The sequence below is a fragment of the Nomascus leucogenys genome, chromosome 16 (assembly GCF_006542625.1).
Source record: "Nomascus leucogenys isolate Asia chromosome 16, Asia_NLE_v1, whole genome shotgun sequence".
Taxonomy (NCBI): Eukaryota; Metazoa; Chordata; class Mammalia; order Primates; family Hylobatidae; genus Nomascus; species Nomascus leucogenys.
In genome coordinates, this window is record NC_044396.1 from 17657878 (window position 1) to 17676751 (window position 18874).

Consider the following 18874-nt stretch of genomic DNA (forward strand, 5'->3'; position numbering starts at 1 on the left):
ACAACTGAAAAGTAAGACCTGTAAAGACAAGCACAGGAATGCAAATCCATTCAACTGCCTGAGCATTTAACATGGTCAGCTTTATACATAATCCCAATTGGATTTTTTTTTTTTTGAGACAGAGTCTTGCTCTTCTCCCAGGCTGTAATGCGGTGGTGTGATCTCCACTCACTGCAACCTATGCATCCCTGGTTCAAGCAATTCTCCTGCCTCAGCCTCCCAAGCATCTGGGACTACAGGTGCCCACCACGACATCTGGCTAATTTTTATATTTTTTTAGTAGCGACAGGGTTTCACCATGTTGGCCAGGCTAGTCTCGAGCTCCTGACCTCAAGTGATTCACCCACCTTGGTCTCCCAAAGTGCTGGGATTACAGGCATGAACCACCATGCCTGGCCTCAGCTGGAAATACTTACATAAATTTGTGGCACCCTATTGGGAACATTTGGATCACACTGGAGGACGAAGTTATCAGCCTTATTTTTCCTAGAGCGTCTGCTTCTCCTCTGTAAAATGAATGTTTTTCACAAGTTTGCTATGAGTATCAAATGAAATATGTCTATGAAAATCCTTCTCATCCAGAGGTAGGTTATTCTTGTTATGATTTTTATATATTATGGTTATGGATGGATGAGGAAGAAAACACGTGGACATCATGGAATGTTTGTTTTCGGAAATGTAAGGAACGGTGGGGTGGAACTAAGCCAGCTGGACTAGAAAATTTATCCTGAGGCAATAGGCAATTTACAAAGTAATGCTGACCAATGTCAAAGATGGCAGCCAGGGCTAACATATATGGAAGCTGCCTCAAGCATAAGGACAAAGACCAAGGTAAGTCTATACATGGAAAAACCATCTGAGAGCCTGGAACTGGTGTCAGAAATAAATTTGAAAACAAACACAAGACGAGCCCTGCTCAAGACAGATGCTGAAAACATTTTGGGGGTATCAGGGACCATGTTTTTGTGATGCCAGCTCTGTGATTTTGATAGGGACATGAGGCAGGGAAATTCTGGGCAGAAGAGTGTGGGTCCCCAACATGGTCCCCACTCTCAAACTGAAAAGCCTGATACTGTGGCCCAAAGTGAGGACTTACATCCCTGTTTTCTTGCTCGAATGTTGCCTTTTCCAAAACCACCCATGGCCTGCCCTTCCCCACATCCTGTGCCCATAAAAACCCCAGGCTCAGCTGATAGAGAAGCAGCTGGACATTGGAGACTATGGTTGGATGTCAGAGAGAAGCGACTTGACATCAGAGGGACAGTCCCCAGCCGGACTCCAGGAGAAGATTGCCTTCCAACTCCATCCCTTTTTCAGCCCCCACCTTTTCACTGAGAGTCACTTTCATTGGCAATAAAATCCTTCACGTTTACCATATTCATTCCTCCTGGATGCTGGACAAGAACTTGGGTATCACCTGTGTGGGTGCAATAGGCTGTCACACTGACCCTCCACTGAGCTATTAACACTTAAGCCATCCACAGACGGCAAAACTAAACAGGCACTGTTACACTTCCTCTGGGGCTTCAGGGGTTGCAGGCACCCTCCTCTAGATGCTCCTAGATGCTGCTGAGGGACCACTACAGAGTTTGTTCTTGCTGGCACCCAAAAATGCTCACCCTAGCTCTTGCACCTGCTCACCTATGCTCCCCCTCCCACAAGGGGTAGAGCAGTGAGTGAGTGGAGTCCACCCCTGCCAGTGCCTGTGCACTCCAGTTCCTACCAGCAAAGGGGTCAGGGAAATATCCTGCTTCAGTTTGGGGCAGGTCTGCTGGATTTATGAGGCCTTAGACATTCAGACATGCTGTAATGAACATCATCCTGATTATTCCAAGCTGCTATTGGTTTATACTTGTTCCAGTATAATAATTCTACTTTCAAATGGCTTCTGGGAAGTTGAGAATGTATGGGAAAATTGAGATCATATTTAGAAGAGAACACCAGAAAAGATTGCAAAGGGAGCAAGAAACACAGGTGAACCAGGAAAAACCCCCACCCACTCCACTGGATTTAAGAGATGTTGAATGATGTTTTATGCCTCAATGATATTATCTGTCCTAGAGCCAGCATGTATTTTCCAGAGTGAGCAAATATTTTCTCCTCATACCCCGTGATACTCTGCTTGGATTTGGAAATGTCCCAGTCAGTACCTAATAGGGGGCTAAAAGGTTTAAGAATAAACAGCAGTTTAATATAACTTTAAAAGTTAAAAGAGGTTTTCTGTTTGTTTGTTTAGTAGCCCTGTACCTGTTTCCATGTTGGCCATTCAGAGGCACCACCCTGAGTGGTTCTGACAGCTCATTCGGACTACCTGAGCCTACTGATAATTTGTCTGCAATGTTGGCTTCTTCTAGAGGCATTCAATCAAGAATTTGCACTGTGGGGAGGTCATGGAAAACCAGAACAATAAAAGCAAAGGATGGATTGGGTTAAAAGGCAAGGTTAGGGAAATTGTATTCATAATAGGAGAAAACAATTCAGGATATGAAAACAGGCTGAAGATCTATACCAGGTTGACACAGAAAGTGATGCAGAAATGATTAAACATGAATCAAAGGCAAATAGATACTGTAAGCTGCAATATGTCACATAGTGTGTGGTCCTGCACTCTGCTCAATAATTTATTTCTTACTTGTATGAGGGCACAGATATCTAAGACATTAATTTTTTTCCCTCATACTATTCCAGTCCTTTGGCATTTGCTTGGTTTTGTGTAATTCACACTAACTTTGTTAACGAAGTCATAGAGATTCATCCTGTCCACCTCCTGGCATCTACGGAATACACAGCCTTGGCCTGTCAAAGCCTCAGAGATTCAGCCTCCATCTCTGTCCCCTCCAGGCCTAACCCTATCTACTTTATATAGCAGAGCATCAAAAGTGAATGTGTGTTATCTTTGCAACAGCATGTGAGGATACTTAAAATTGATACTTGTGAGGGAACTTCATGCCTCCCAGTGACATGGTTATTTATTGAGTCTTTCATTTAATTCTGTGCTGAGTCATGTATTGCTCCAGCCAGGTAGGTCTTTAAACTAGGAATGACCCTCAGGCACAATCTTGGCATTGCAAAGCCCTGTTGTATGAGGACAGGGTGTTTGAATGCAATGCTGGATGAAAGTATATGAATAGAGTATACCCAGAGATGGAGCCCCAAAACTCAACTCGCAGAACCTCTTCTTCTTTCTTATAATTTCTAATGGACTGCATTCTTCATCTGCTGAACACTTTCTAAGAAGTTTGAAGCTGAGTATGATTCTCCACTTTGTGGGAGACTGATGAAAAGTTTTTCCTAAGTTTTCTTCTAGAATTTTTGTAGTTTGAGGTCTCACACTGAAGCCTTTAATCCATTTTGCGTTAATTTTTGTATGTGATTGGAGATAGGGTTCCAGCTTCATTCTTCTGCATATGGCTTACCAGTTTTTCTAGCAACATTTATTAAATAGGATGTCCTTTCCCCATGGTTTTCTTTTTTTTTTTATCTTTGTTGAACACCAGTTAGTTGTAGGTGTGTGGCTTTATTCTGGGTTCCATATTCTGTTTTATTGATCTATGTGTCTACTTTTGTATTAGTACCACGCTGTTTTGATTACTATAGGATTGCAGTATAGTTTGAAGTCAGGTAGTGTGATGGCTTCAGCTACCATTATAATTTTTGTTTGAATTTTCCAGATGCTTAAAGACATTCAGCATTTTTTATATGTTTATTGGCTATTTAGATATCCTCTTTTGTGGAGTTCCTATCAGGTGTTTTCTCATTGTTTTCTTAGATTATCTGTCTTTTCTTACTGATTTGTAAAAGTTCTTTATATTTTTTGAATATGAGCTTTTTCTCTCTTTAGTCCTGTTTTTTAATGAATAAAGTTTCTAATTTTAATCTAGCCCAATATATAAATATTTTCTCATATAGTTGGTGCTTTTTGTTTCCTGTTTAAGAGAGCATTATTTCCACAAAAAGCCTAGACTCTGGAGCCAAATAGCCAGAATTTGAATCCCAACAGTTCACTCACTGAAGTGTAGCTTGAACACATTATTTAACCTCTATATGCCTCAATTTTCTAAGATAATAGTAGCTCCTAACTTGGGGTTGTTATAAGATTTAAATACCTTGATATACTTAAAGTGCTTAGAAGAGTGCCTGACACGTAGTAAGAACTACATTTGGCATCTACTAGAATGTGCCTTTCCTAATGCACAATCTCATAGACAATCTGTGTCATTTTTTAGCTTCCAGCATGAGAGTTTTGGTTATTATTATCTGACTAGATGATTACCTAGATGCCTGCCTTCAACATGAATACATATGAACTTGTTACCTTAATTCCAGTGGTTTCCCCTGACTCAGCTAGAGAAAAACAATCAGAGAAATAAAGATAATCCCCAAAGTAGCAACATGTCTGCCAATGACAGTTAACCATATCCAATCGGTTTTCCCTCTCTTCATCCTGGCTGTCAATGACATTATATGTTAAGTTTAAGGTCTTGATTTCATTTTTTGGGGTAATTAAAAGGCACAATCCTAGCTGTCTTTGGGATTATTATATTTCTAATTTCTCATTACTGTTCTTGACCTTTGGTAAAACACAAAGGAGAGCTTCATAGCTTGCCATGCCCACAATTCTGTCCTACAGCCATTGTATTCACTTCTGCTCTAACTTAAGAATCAAGTACTTTTATATGTGGTTCATTCAACATGCTAACAAAGTGAGTTCCTTTAGGGAGGAAACTGGGTCTTATGGCAGGTATAATTTTGCGGTCACTTAGTAGCTCATCATGAGTTGATAATATTGATTTAATGAATATATATAGCAAATTGTATATATGTTATGACACAATATAGCATACATTCTTTGCGGCTATGCTTCTAGTTGGATAAATAAGTGAATACCTCACTTTTCTAATTTAAATCTTGATCAGGGCTCAGCCCACTATTGGGGTGGGGGGTCTTGTTGTAACCACCAATTATATGTAGCAGGCTTCAAGCCCATCTAACTCTAAGATGATTCCAGCCCTGATTTATCTATCTGATCATCAAAAAAAAATTTGTCAGTCACATAATATGTGTAAGGCATTGTATTAAATGCTGTGGAGAACACAGGAAAATAAAAAGATGTGTTCCCTACCACTTAGAGGAACCTTGATCCAGTTGAATGATACTTATAAGCCAATATTTATCAAATTTTGGTTTTACAGAAATTGCATGGAAAATATATAAAGTGTCCACGCTCTATCTGCAAAACTTTTGATTTAGTAGATCTAGGTTTCAGACTAGAAATCTGCATTTTAAACACACACTCTGGTAATTCTGAGACAGAATGATGTAGGGCCCATACTTTAAGAAGCACTGGTCTATATTGTAGATGCAAACTATAGAAGGAGGATTCTAAGTGCTGCATACTATTAAAGCCAAACCAGTAGGCTTCAGTGAGTGGTGAAAAATATTTTGGTCCATCTAGATCACAGTGATTCTCTCAATCTTCTTATCTTGAGAATTGGGCTAAATAACAACTGAGCACTTGGAGTTCTGATAACATAATCCTCGAATAAAAATAGTAATACTTCTAATATTTAAACTATAAATGATAGATTTAAAATAAAAAATTTAATAAATCTTAATCTATAGCTGAGTTTGCTGGGTAGTTAACGGAAATCCACAGTTGTCAGATAGAAAGATAAAAGAAGAAGTTTAAGTAAATGAGCAATCTGATATTTCTTCAACTATGGACGGTAGAGAGTAACACCTAGACATGTGGTATATGAGGCTGAAAATTAGAGCTTAGGCCTTGCATAAAGCAGGAGCTCCAGTAACTCACTAACGTAGAAGTAAGTAAGAATCTTGTTCCCATCAGGGCTTTGTGGGAAAAAGTCTCTCATAAAAAACTGATGCTCTGGCTTATGAGTCTTATGGGTTTGGAGTCTCATTTTACATTATTCATGTAATTCTATGGTTCCCAAAACAAAAAACTAACAAAAGATTATGAGGTGACTGGCAGAAGAAAACAAAACCACTAAGGAAGAATACTTAGAAATTTCAAAACATAAAGATTTCCACAGGTAAAGAACAGTCCCAATGAAGATGAGATCACAGTAAAAATTTAAAAAATACATGAGCAACAATCAGTCATGAATGAAAAATCAGATGAAATGAACATGACATTAAGCACCTAAAGACTTGAAACAATAGAAAGGTAATGTGGATATGCTTCTAGTTGGATAAATAAGTGAATACCTCACTTTTCTAATTTAAATCTTGATCAGGGCTGAGCCCACTATTGGGGTGGGGGGTCTTGTTGTAACCACCAATTGTATGTAGCAGGCTTCAAGCCCATTTAACTCTAAGATGATTCCAGCCCTGATTTATCTTCTGATCATCAAAAAGAATTTGTCAGTCACATAATATGTGTAAGGCATTGTATTAAATGCTGTGGAGAACACAGGAAAATAAAAAGATGTAAATAAAGAAAATTTTAAAATAAGTACCTTTAAAATGATTAATGAATTTTAAAAAATAAACATCTTACAGAATCAAACCAAGTAGAAATTTAAAATAAATAATTAGTTGAAATTTAAGACTTGATGATTATTTAAATAACATAGTGACAATAACTACAGCGAAATCAGTAAACTAAAACATGGCTCTGAGAACAGAAAAAAAACCCAGGTCAATATTTATACAACATTTGTTCTGTGAGGAGAGAATACTAACATTTAAAATAAATAGACTGGGCACAGTGGCTCACACCTGAAATCCCAGCACTTTGGGAGGCCAAGGTGGGCAGATCACGAGGTCAGGAGATCGAGACCATCCTGGCTAACATGGTGAAACCCCATCTCTACTAAAAATACAAAAATTAGCCTGGCATGGTGGCGGGCGCATGTAGTCTCAACTACTCCAGAGGCTGAGGCAGGAGAATGGCGTGAACCCGGGAGGCGGAGCTTGCAGTGAGCCGAGATTGCGCCACTGCACTCCAGCCTGGGCAACAGAGCGAGACTCTGTCTCACAAAATAATAATAATAAAATAAAAAGCCATAAATTTTCAAGATTTAATTAAACTCACAAATCTTTAAGTTGAAAAATTATAAAATGCCAAAAGCAAGATGCATTTTTTAAAAATCCAAATCAAGTGATTCCATAGGAAAACTTTGGAACACCAAAGGCAAAGGAAAATTTAAAAGCAACCACAGGTAAGAGACAAATTTCTCACACAGAAACAATTATAATTAGGGCAGACTTTTCAACAGTGATAAAAGAAGTCATGAAGACAATGTAATAACATCCTCCTAGTAGTAAGGGAGACTAAATTTTAACTTAGTATGTAAACCCAGATAAACTGTTATTCAAAAGTGAGAAAGAAATACAGATATTTTTCAAGCAAACACATTGAGAGAATTTACCATTAACAGAACTACTGAAGGCTGTACCTCAGAAAGGAAGTTGAACTCAAAAGGAGAAAAGGGGATGCAAGAGAATGTTTAAAAATAACAACAACATAATACATGTATGAATCAATCTACATAATTGACTAAATGAAGAAAAGAAGAATTACTAATATGATAGAGTAGTTATAAATAAGATCAAATCAAAAGGAAAATAATCTGGACTATGAAGGAGGTTGATGGTCTGAGTTAAAGAATTCAAAATCTGGCTGGGTGCAGTGGCTCACACCTGTAATCCCAGCACTTTGGGAGGCCGAGGCAGGTGGATCACAAGGTCAGGAGATTGAGACCATCCTGGCTAACATGGTGAAACCCCATCTCTACTAAAAATACAAAAAAAAACCAAAAATTAGCCAGGCGTGGTGGCAGGCACCTGTAGTCCCAGCTACTCGGGAGGCTGAGGCAGGAGAATGGAGTGAACCCAGGAGGCGGAGCTTGCAGTGAGCCAAGATCGTGCCACTGCACTCCAGCCTGGGCGATAGAGTGAGACTCTGTCTCAAAAAAACAAAAAACAAAACAAAACAAAATTCAAAATCCTTGTATTATTTGAGAGAAGGATGGAATATTTTTATAAATTTCAGACATTGTTAAGTCAAATATTCATGTTAAGTATTTAAGAATAAACAGTAAAAAGAAAATAGAAATAGATTGTATCACTTTTAAACTAATAAAGGGCAAAAAGGAAACAATAAAAGCTCATCCTATTTCAAGGATGTCCATTCAACATGGGACTAAAAGACCTAGCCAGAGCAATCAGACAAGAGAAACAAAAAAAGGCATCCAAATTGGAAAAGAGGAAGTCAAATTATCTCTGTTTGCTGATGATGTGATCTTGTATCTAGAAAATCCTAAAGACTCTGCCAAAAGATTCCTAGATTTGAAAATTAATTCACTAAAGTTACAGGATATAAGCCCAAAATACAATACTCAGTACTATTTCTATACACCAATAAGGCTGAGAATCAAATCAAGAAGTCAATTCCATTTACAATAGCTACAAAAAAAAAAAAAAAAAAAAAAAAAAACCCAAACCTAGGTATACATTTAACTTAGGAGGTGAAAGGCCTCCACAAGAAACACTACAAAACATGAATGAAAGAGATTGTAGATGACACAAACAAATGAAAAGACAGCCCGTGTTCATGGATTGGAAAAATCAATATCTTTAAAATGATCATACTGCCCAAGGTAATTTACAGATTCAATGCAACTTCTATCAAAATACCGATGTCATTTTTTACAGAATTAGAAAACACAATCCTAAAATCTATATGGAACTGAAAAACGATCCCAAAGAATGACAGCAATCTGAAGCAAAAAGAACAAACCTGGAGACATCTCATTAACTGACTTCAAATTACACTGCAAGGCTATAGTGCCAAGAAACAGCATGGTACTTGTATAAAACAACAGACACATAGATCAATGGAACAGAATAGAGAACTCAGAAATAAAGCCACGTACATACAGCCAACTAATCTTTGACAAAGTTGACAAAAACATACACTAGGGAAAGGACATCTTGCTCAATAAATTGTGCTGGGAAAATTGGATAGCCACATGCAGAAGAATGAAACCGAATCGTATCTCTAGCCATATACAAATATTAACTCAAGATGGATTAAAGACTTAAATGTAAGACCTGAAACTGTAAAGGTTCTAGATGAAAACTCAGGAAAAACTCTTCTGGACATTGGCCTAGGCAAAGAATTCATGACTAAGACATCAAAAGCCAATGCAACAAAAATAAAAATAGACAAATGGGATTTAATTAAACTAAAAAGCTTTGCACAGCAAGAAATAAACAGAAAAACAACAGAGTTAACTGACAACATACATACAGAATGGGAGAAAATATTTGCACACTATGCATCTGGCAAAGGACTAATATCCAGAATCTACAAGGTGCTCAAACCACTCAGCAACAACAAAACACAAATAACCTTGCTAAAAAGTGGGCAAAGGGCGTGTAGAGACACTTTGCAAAAGAAGATATACAAATGGACGGAGAGCATATGAATAAAATGCTCAACATCCCCAATCATCAGAGAAATACAAATTAAAACCAAAACAATACAGCCTCACATCAGTCAAAATAGCTATTATTAAAATATTAAAAAATAAAAGATGTTGGCAAAAGTGTGGAGAAAAAGAATGCTTATACATTGTTGGTGGGAATGTAAATTAGTATAACCTCTGTGTAAAACAATATGGAGGCTGGGCATGGTGGCTCACGCCTGTAATCCCAGCACTTTGGGAGGCTGAGGCAGGCGGATCACAAGGTCAGGAGATCAAGACCATCCTGGCCAACACAGTGAAACCCTGTCTCTACTAAAAATAGAAAAAAACTAGCCGGCCATGGTGGTGGGTGCCTGTAGTCCCAGCTACTCAGGAGGCTGAGGCAGGAGAATGGTGGAACCTGGGAGGCGGAGCTTGCAGTGAGCCAAGATCACGCCACTGCACTCCGGCCTGGGCAACAGAGAGAGACTCCGTCTCAAAACAAACAAACAAACAAATAAAATAAACAAAAAATATGGAAAGTTCTCAAAAAAACTAAATATGTAACTACCATTGGTTCCAGCAATCCCACTTCCTGTGTATCTTCCTAAAGGGAAAGAAATCATTATATCAAAAAATACCTCCACTTGTATGCTTATCATAGCACTATTCACAGTAGCAAAGATATGGAATCAACCTAAGTGCCCATCAATGAATGAATGAATGGAGAAAATGTGGAATAGATGCTATATATATATATAATCTATAAATATCTCTATCATGACATCTATCAGTCTATCCATCTATACACACCATGGAATACTACTGTACCATAAAACAGAATAAAATCATGTATTTTGTATCAACATGGATGTAACTGGAGGACATTATGTTAAGTGAAATAACTCATAAACAGAAAGTCAACTACCCCATGTTCTAACATGTAAGTGAGAGCTAAATAATGTGTACACATGGACAGAGAATATGAAATTATAGACAGTGGAGGCTTGCAAAGATGGAAGAGTAGGAGGAGAGTGAGGGATGAGAAATTGTCTAATGGGTACAATGTACATTATTTGAATAATTGTTACATTTTAGCCCAGACTACCACTATGCAATATATCCATGTAACAAAACTGCACTTGTATCCCTAAATCTACAGAAATAAAAATTTAAAAATGAAGCAAATTATAAAAAGAAAATGTGTTCTATCCAATAGAAGGTAAGAAGAATGAAAAATAAAGTAAAGCTAATGTTAAGTAAAACAGAAGAATGTGCTAAAATAAATCCAAGAATATGAATAAGTCCTACTAATGTAAACAGACTAAAAACAGTGTTAAAAGAAATAGCTTCTTAAATTAAAAAAAAAAAAGCCAGCCACAGGCTCTATATAAAAAAATGCATCTAGAACAAACAAGAAAGCTTTGAAGGTAAGTTAGTGGAAAATGATATAACAAACCACACAGATAAAGAGAGCCATTACATAATGTGAAAATAAACAACTCACTAGGAAAACAAAATAACGTTGAGCCTGTAGACTTCTAACAACACAGCATAAAAATTTATATAAGCAAAAAATGAGTTACAAAGAAAATTTGACAAATATGCAATCATAATGGAGAATTTTAACCTGTATCTTTCAGTAATTGATGAGAGCTAAGTCAGTGGAAGCATTTAAAAAAATTAGTCAGTGGCTGAGACTAGTCACTAGTCTCATTAATTAGTCAGCTAGCTGTCCACCAGAAATGTGTCCTCCTTCCACAATGTGGAGTTGGCACTATGGGGTGGCTGTCAAAGGCCAGACTTCATTTCCCAGTCCTTTATGACCATGTGACTATTTGTTTTCTCCCAAAAGAAGGGGAACAGAAGTTAAAATATCATTAAGGCATTATCTCCTGCCTATCAGGGTGGGAGCATTTTTTTAAATTATACTTTAAGTTCTGGATACATGTGCAGAACGTGCAGGTTTGTTACATAGGTATATACCTGCCATGGTGGTTTGCTGCACCAATCAACCTGTCATCTACAGTAGGTATTTCTTCTAATGCTATCCCTCCCCTTGCTCTCCAGCCCCCAACAAGCCCCAGTGTGTGATGTTCCCCTCTTTGTGTCCATGTGTTCTCATTGTTCAACTCCCACTTATGAGTGAGAACATATAATGTTTGGTTTTTGTGTTAGTTTGCTGAGAATGATGGTTTCCAGCTTCATCCATGTCCCTGCAAAGGACATGAACTCATCCTTTTTTATGGCTGCCTAGTGTTCCATGGTGTATATGTGCCACATTTTCTTTATCCAGTCTATCATTAATGGGAATTTGGGTTGGTTCCAAGTCTTTGCTATTGTGAATAGTGCTGCAATAAACATACATGTGCATGTGTCTTTATAGAATAATTTATAATCCTTTGGGGATATACCCAGTAATGGGATTGCTGGGTCAAATGGTATTCCAAGTCCTAGATCCTTCAGGAATTGCCACACTGTCTTCCACAATGGTTGAACTAACTTACACTCCCACCAACAGTGTAAAAGTGTTTCTATTTCTCCACATCCTCTCCAGCATCTGTTTTTTCCTGACTTTTCAAAGATCGCCATTGTAACTGGCATGAGATGTTGTCTCATTGTGGTTTTGATTTGCATTTTTCTGATGACCAGTTATGATGAGCTTTTTTTTATATGTTTGTTGGCCGCATAAATGTCTTCTTTTGAGAAGTGTATGTTCATATCCTTCACCCACTTTTTGATGGGGTTTTTTATTTTTTTCTTGTAAGTTTGTTTAAGTTCCTTGTAGATTCTGGATATTAGCCCTTTGTCAGATGAGTAGATTGCAAAACTTTTCTCCCATTCTATAGGTTACCTGTTCACTCTGATGATAGTTTCTTTTGCAGTGCAGAAGCTCTTTAGTTTAATTAGAACCAATTTGTCAATTTTGGCTTTTGTTACCATTGCTTTTGGTGTTTTAGTCATGAAGTCTTTGCCCATGCCTATGTCCTGAATGGTATTACCTAGGTTTTCTTCTAGGGTTTTTATGGTTTTAGGTCTGACGTTTAAGTCTTTAATCCATCTTGAGTTAATTTTTGTATAAGGTGTAAGGAAGGGGCCCAGTTTCAGTTTTCTGCATATGGCTAGCCAGTTTTCCCAACACCATTTATTAAATAGGGATTCCTTTCCCCATTGCTTGTTTGTGACATGTTTGTCAAAGATCAGATGGTTGTAGATGTGTGGTGTTATTTCTGAGGCCTCTGTTCAGTTCTATTGGTCTATATATCTGTTTTGGTACCAGTACCATGCTGTATTGGTTACTGTAGCCTTGTAATATAGTTTGAAAACAGGTAGCGTGATGCCTCCAGCTTTGTTCTTTTTGCTTAAGATTGTCTTGGCTATATGGGCTCTTTTTTGGTTCCATATGAAATTTAAAGTAGTTTTTCCTAATTCTGTGAAGAAAGTCAGTGGTAGCTTCATGGGTATAGCATTGAATCTGTGAATTACTTTGGCCAGTATGGCCATTTTCAGGTTATTGATTCTTCCTATCCATGAGCGTGGAATGTTTTTCCATTTGTTTGTGTCCTCTCTTATTTCCTTGATCAGTGGTTTGTAGTTCTCTTTGAAGAGGTCCTTCACATCCCTTGTAAATTGGATTCCCAGGTATTTTATTCTCTTTGTAGCAATTGTGAATGGGAGTTCACTCATGATTTAGCTCTCTGTTTATCATTGGTGTATAGGAATGCTTGTGAATTTTACACATTGATTTTATATCCTGAGACTTTGCTGAAGTTGCTTATCAGCTTAAGGAGATTTGGGGCTGAGACGATGGGATTTTCTAAAAATACAATTATATCATCTGCAAACAGACAGTTTGACTTCCTCTCTTCCTATTTGAATACACTTTATTTCTTTCTGTTGCCTGATTGCCCTGGCCATAACTTCCAATACTCTGTTGAATAGGAGTGGTGAGAGAGGGCATTCTTGTCTCGTGTCGCTTTTCAAAGGGAATGCTTCCAGCTTTTGCCCATTCAGTATGATATTGGCTGTGGGTTTTTCATAAATAGCTCTTATTATTTTGAGATATGTTCCATCAATACCTAGTTTATTGAGCGTTTTTAGCATGAAGGGGTGTTGAATTTTATCAAAGGCCTTTTCTGCATCTATTGAAATAATCATATGGTTTTTGTCATTGTTTCTGTTTATGTGATGGATTATGTTTATTAATTTGTGTATATTGAACCAGCCTTGCATCCCAGGGATGAAGTCAACTTGATCATGGTGGATAAGCTTTTTGATGTGCTTCTGGATTCAGTTTGCCAGTATTTTATTGAGGATTTTTGCATCAGTGCTCATCAGGGATATTAGCCTAAAATTTTCTTTTTTTGTTGTGTCTCTGCCAGGTTTTGATATCAGGGTGATGCTTGCCTCATAAAATGAGTTCAGGAGGAGTCCCTCTTTTTCTATTGATTGGAATAGTTTCAGAAGGAATGGTACCAGCTTTTCTTTGTACCTCTGGTAGAATTCGGCTGTGAATCCATGTGGTCTTGGTCTTTTTTTGGTTGGTAGGTATTAATTACTGCCTCAATTTCAGAACTTGTTATTGGTCTATTCAGGGATTCAACTTCTTCCTGGTTTAGTCTTGGAAGGGTGTATCTGTCCAGGAATTTATCTATTTCTTCTAGATTTTCTAGTTTATTTGCATAGAGCTGTTTATAATATTCTCTGATGGTAGTTTGTATTTCTGTGGGATCAGTGGTGATATCCCCTTTATCATTTTTTATTATGTCTATCTGATTCTTCTCTCTTTTCTACTTTATTAGTCTGGCTAGTGGTCTATCAATTTTGTTGATCTTTTCAAAAAACCAGCTCCTGGATTCATTGATTTTTTTGAAGGTTTTTTTGTGCCTCTGTCTCCTTCAGTTCTGCTCTGATCCTAGTTATTTTTTGTCTTCTGCTAGTTTTTGAATTTGTTTGCTCTTGCTTCTCTAGTTCTTTTAATTGTGATGTTAGGGTGTTGATTTTAGATCTTTCCTGCTTTCTCTTGTGGGCATTTAGTGCTATAAATTTTCCTCTAAATACTGCTTTAGCTGTGTCCCAGAGATTCTGGTACATTGTGTCTTTGTTCCATTGGTTTCAAAGAACTTATTTATTTCTGCCTTCATTTCATTATTTACCCAGTAGTCATTCAGGAACAGGTTGTTGAATTTCCATGCAGTTGTGCAGTTTTCAGTGAATTTCTTAATCCTGAGTTCTAATTTGATTGCACTGTGGTCTGATAGACTGTTATGATTTGCATTCTTTTGCATTTGCTGAGGAGTGTTTTACTTCCAATTATGTGGTCAATTTTAGAATAAGTGTGATGTCGTGCTGAGAAGAATGTATATTCTGTTGATTTGGGGTGGAGAGTTATGTAGATGTCTATTAGGTCTGCCTGGTTCAGAGCTGAGTTCAATTCCTGAATATCCTTGTTAATTTTCTGTCTCATTGATCTAATATTGACAGTGGAGTGTTAAAGTCTCCCACTATTATTGTGTGGGAGTCTAAGTCTCTTTGTAGGTCTCTAAGAACTTGCTTTATGAATCTGAGTGCTCCTGTATTGGATTCATATATATTTAGAATAATTAGCTCTTCTTGTTGCATTGATCCCTTTACCATTATGTAATGCCTTTCTTTGTCTTTTTTGATCCTTGTTGGTTTAAGGTCTGTTTTTATCAGAGACTAGAATTGCAACCCTTGCTTTTTTTTGTTTTTGTTTTTGCTATTTGCCTGGTAAATATTCCTCCATCCATTTATTTTGAGCCTATGTATGTCTTTGCACATGAGATGGGTCTCCTGAATACAGCACACCTATGGGTCTTGATTCTTTATCCAATTTGCCAGTCTGTGCCTTTTAGTTGGAGCATTTAGCCCATTTACATTTAAGGTTAATATTGTTATGTGTGAATTTGCAGGATGGGAACATTTTAAGAGTTACAAACACCAAGTATTGGCAAGAATATGAAAAATTAGAAGCCAGAATAATGTTTATGTGAATATATACTGGTAAAACTACTTTGAACTACAACTTGGCAATATCCTAAAAAGCTAAAGATGTTAGTGTTAATGATTCAAAAAGTCTATGCCTAGTTTTCTAGACAACTAGAAAGCAAAGAGAATTTTAAGAATTGTACAAGGATATTCATTACACCAGTGTTATAGCAAAAAGAAGAAACAGCCTAACTCTCCATCAGTAGGAAATAAATATACCATAGTTTATTCATATATTAAGCACCATAAAGCAATTATAGTGGAGTAAGCAGATCTACATGTGTCATCAAGAATAAATTATCCCCAAAAAATAAATGAAGAGTGAGAAAATCAAACTCACAAATGATATGCCCTCTGGGATGTTACTAATGAAACTATATAAGAACATTAAAAAGTAGTAGGAAGTTAATGAATACATACATAAGTAGAACATGTACAAAGCCAAACATGGAAATATTCTCATACCAACTTCAATGTAATAGCTACCACTGGAGAGCAGAGGAAGGGATTGATAGATGAGGTTTTGGCTGCATCTCTAGTGTTTTGTGTGTGTGTTAGAAAAGTCTGAAGCAAATGTAGTAACATCTTAACATCTCTTAAATCTGGATGCTGAGACCATAGTGTCTATTATATTATTTTTGTGCCTTATCGTAAGTTTGAAACATTCCAAATAAAACACTATTGGCCTATAAGCATGACCAAATCAGACAATAAACACATAACCTCTATGCAAAAAATGAGCCACAGGTCTACAGTGTCCCTGGTTAGCATAGTTTTGAGTTCTTAATCAGAAAAATTAAGTGCATTTAGAAAACCAACATGTGAGTATGACATAATCATTTTATACTAATCAATTAAGTACTTTGTGTTCCTGGGAGCTATTCTAGGAAGTCAAACCCGCAAAGCTATATACACAAATATCCTATAATTTTTTAAATGTACAAAAACTTTTCCTGGCTGAATGTGGTGGCTCATGCATGTAATCCCAGCACTTTGAGGGTCTGAGGCAGAAGGATTGCTTGACTCCAAAAGTTCAAGACCAGCCTGTTCAAGATAACAAGACTGTGTCTCCACAAAAGAAAAATTAAAATATTAGTGGGACGTGGTGGCACATGCCTGTAGTCCTAGCTGCTTGCGAGGCTGAGGTGAGAAGATTGTTTGACCTCAGGAGATTGAAGCTGCAGTATGCAATGTTCACGCCACTGCACTCCAGCTTGAGTGACAAAATAAAACCCTGTCTCAAAAAAAAAAAAGTAAAAGTTTCAATAAAACAGAAAAAGACTTAAAACTTCTCAGTAAACTTATTCAGCGTTGAGATTCCTATTGTGAAAGCAGGAGAATAATATACCTATCACTAGCAGTGAAACCAACAATATCCTGAGATGTTGTAGAAGTGGAAGACAGACTATTGGCAGGGCAATGAGATTCATGCTCAGTGTTGTAGATTCTTCATTCATGATCAAGATTTTGATCTACTTGATAGAGTGTATAAAGCCTTATTTCTTTTCCTTTCCTTAATTTCCTTTTTCTCCTCCTCTTTCTTTTCTCCTAATTTTTCTCCCTATTCCTCTTCTTCTTCTTCTTTTTCTTCTGCTTCTTGTTCTTGTTCTTGTTCTTCTTCTTCTCCATCAAATAACTAGGACTTACTAAATGCTGGATGCAATGTTTTACAAACATTATCTCATTTAATTTTCACAGCAGTTAGGTAGATATTTTTATTCCCATTCATCAGATGCTAGAATTGAGGCCTCAAGAAGTGAAAAACATGTACAAGTCATGCAGATAGTACTTCGAAAAGTCAGGATTATAAACCAGGTTTGGGCTGGACGTGGTGGCTCACGCCTGTAATCCCAGCATTTTGGGAGGCCAAAGCAGGAAGATCGCTTGTAGCCAGGAGTTTGAGACCAGCCTGGGCAACATAGTGAGACCCTGCCTCCACAGGAAAAAAAAACAGGCAAGGCATGCCTGTTGTCCTAACTACTTGGGAAGCTGGGAGGATTGCTTGAGCCCAAGACTTTGAGGCTGCAGAGAGCTATGATGACATGGCTGAACTCCAGCCTCCGCGACAAAGGGAGACCCCATCTCCCATCTCAAAAAAAAAAAAAAAAGAAAAAAAGAAAAGAAAAGTTTGCCTGCAGTTTCAAATGCATGGATGCTTGTAACTACTGTGAAATTAGACCTCCTAAAAAGTTGAATGACCTGAGGCACCATTTGAACTGAGTATCATTGCCAAGTTTTTTTTTTTTTAAAAGAGAAGCTTTTACCCTGGTTGGACCTTTTAACTATAAATCTACCAGAAAGCACTCTGAATCAGCAAAGAAAAATCCAGAAAGTTCTGATACCCTCAAACAGAATGTTTAGATGTCAGTTAGGACCCTTTCTTTAAAAAATTACCAATTCAAAATAGCTCTAGTGAAAGAGGTAATTTATTCACTCAAAGTGTCATCTCCTTTAGTGATCCAAGGTAAAGAGTTTTCTTCAGGTATGGCTCAATTTGGGTTACATAAAGTGTCATCCAGACTTGCTTTCTCTCAATTCTGTCACTTGATGACTTCCAACACAGCCAGATTCATCTCTGGGGGATCAGAAGAGCTACAGCAGCCTCTAATTCATAACCTCCCCATTTCAAGTGCAGAAGAAAAGATCAAAAGCCTTTTTTGCAGGGGTAGGCCCCTTAAAAGGAACATGAAGTAGCTTAGGTCAGGTGACCAACTCTAAAATGATTAACATTCCTTGGAAAGCATTTTGATTGTCTAGACCTTTGTCAAATGCTCCACCACTGGAATCAAGAGTGTAGGCCTGACAGAGCCTTCTGAGGACATTCCAAGACAGTATGCAGTCCTGGGTTCTCCTTGGAAGTCTGTATAGATAACATTTCAAGGGCAATACCTTGTTGGTTTTGACTGGATATTCATATAAGATTTTTAAAGAGTTGAGTGATAGAGCTAACTCTTATCTGTAAGTTTTGAATTTATACTGTTTCATCCCACGGACAAAACCATTTTTTCCTACAAATAGTTTGGGTTTTCATTGTTTTTTTTTGTTGTTGTTTGTTTGTTTGTTTGTTTGTTTTTTTGCATTCGAGGGGTTGTAAAAGAAAAGAAAGCAGGATGTTTTATCATGGTTTTTGCTTCAGCAGCTTTAGGACAAATTAAAAGTCAATTCTAGTGCCAGAAAAAAAAAAAAAAACAGTTGGAGTAGATTCTGGGGCAGCAAGCAACCCTATCCACTAAACCTACTAAATTACAGGATCCTGGTGTCCTCTCTCTATCTCTCATCATTCAACCCTTGTCTCATATAATCAATCACCAAGTATTGCAGACTACTTCTTAAATAATCCCTTTCTTTCCATCGATATTATAACATCGATATGTTACCTTGAAACATTTCAGTAGTTCATTTCTTCAACAAGTATGCATTATCTATAATGT

The 18874-nt window shown here is 37.3% G+C and overlaps 1 long non-coding RNA gene across 1 annotated transcript in view; it reads right to left on the bottom strand.

Moving 5' to 3' along the window:
- Positions 1-16284: 16284 nt before the first annotated feature.
- The window catches only part of LOC105737650, a 182170-nt gene continuing 179580 nt past the window's right edge, over positions 16285-18874 (bottom strand). Inside the window, exon 4 of the long non-coding RNA XR_001113337.2 lies at positions 16285-16677. This is a non-coding gene — a long non-coding RNA (uncharacterized LOC105737650). The remainder of the gene's footprint in view (positions 16678-18874) is intronic.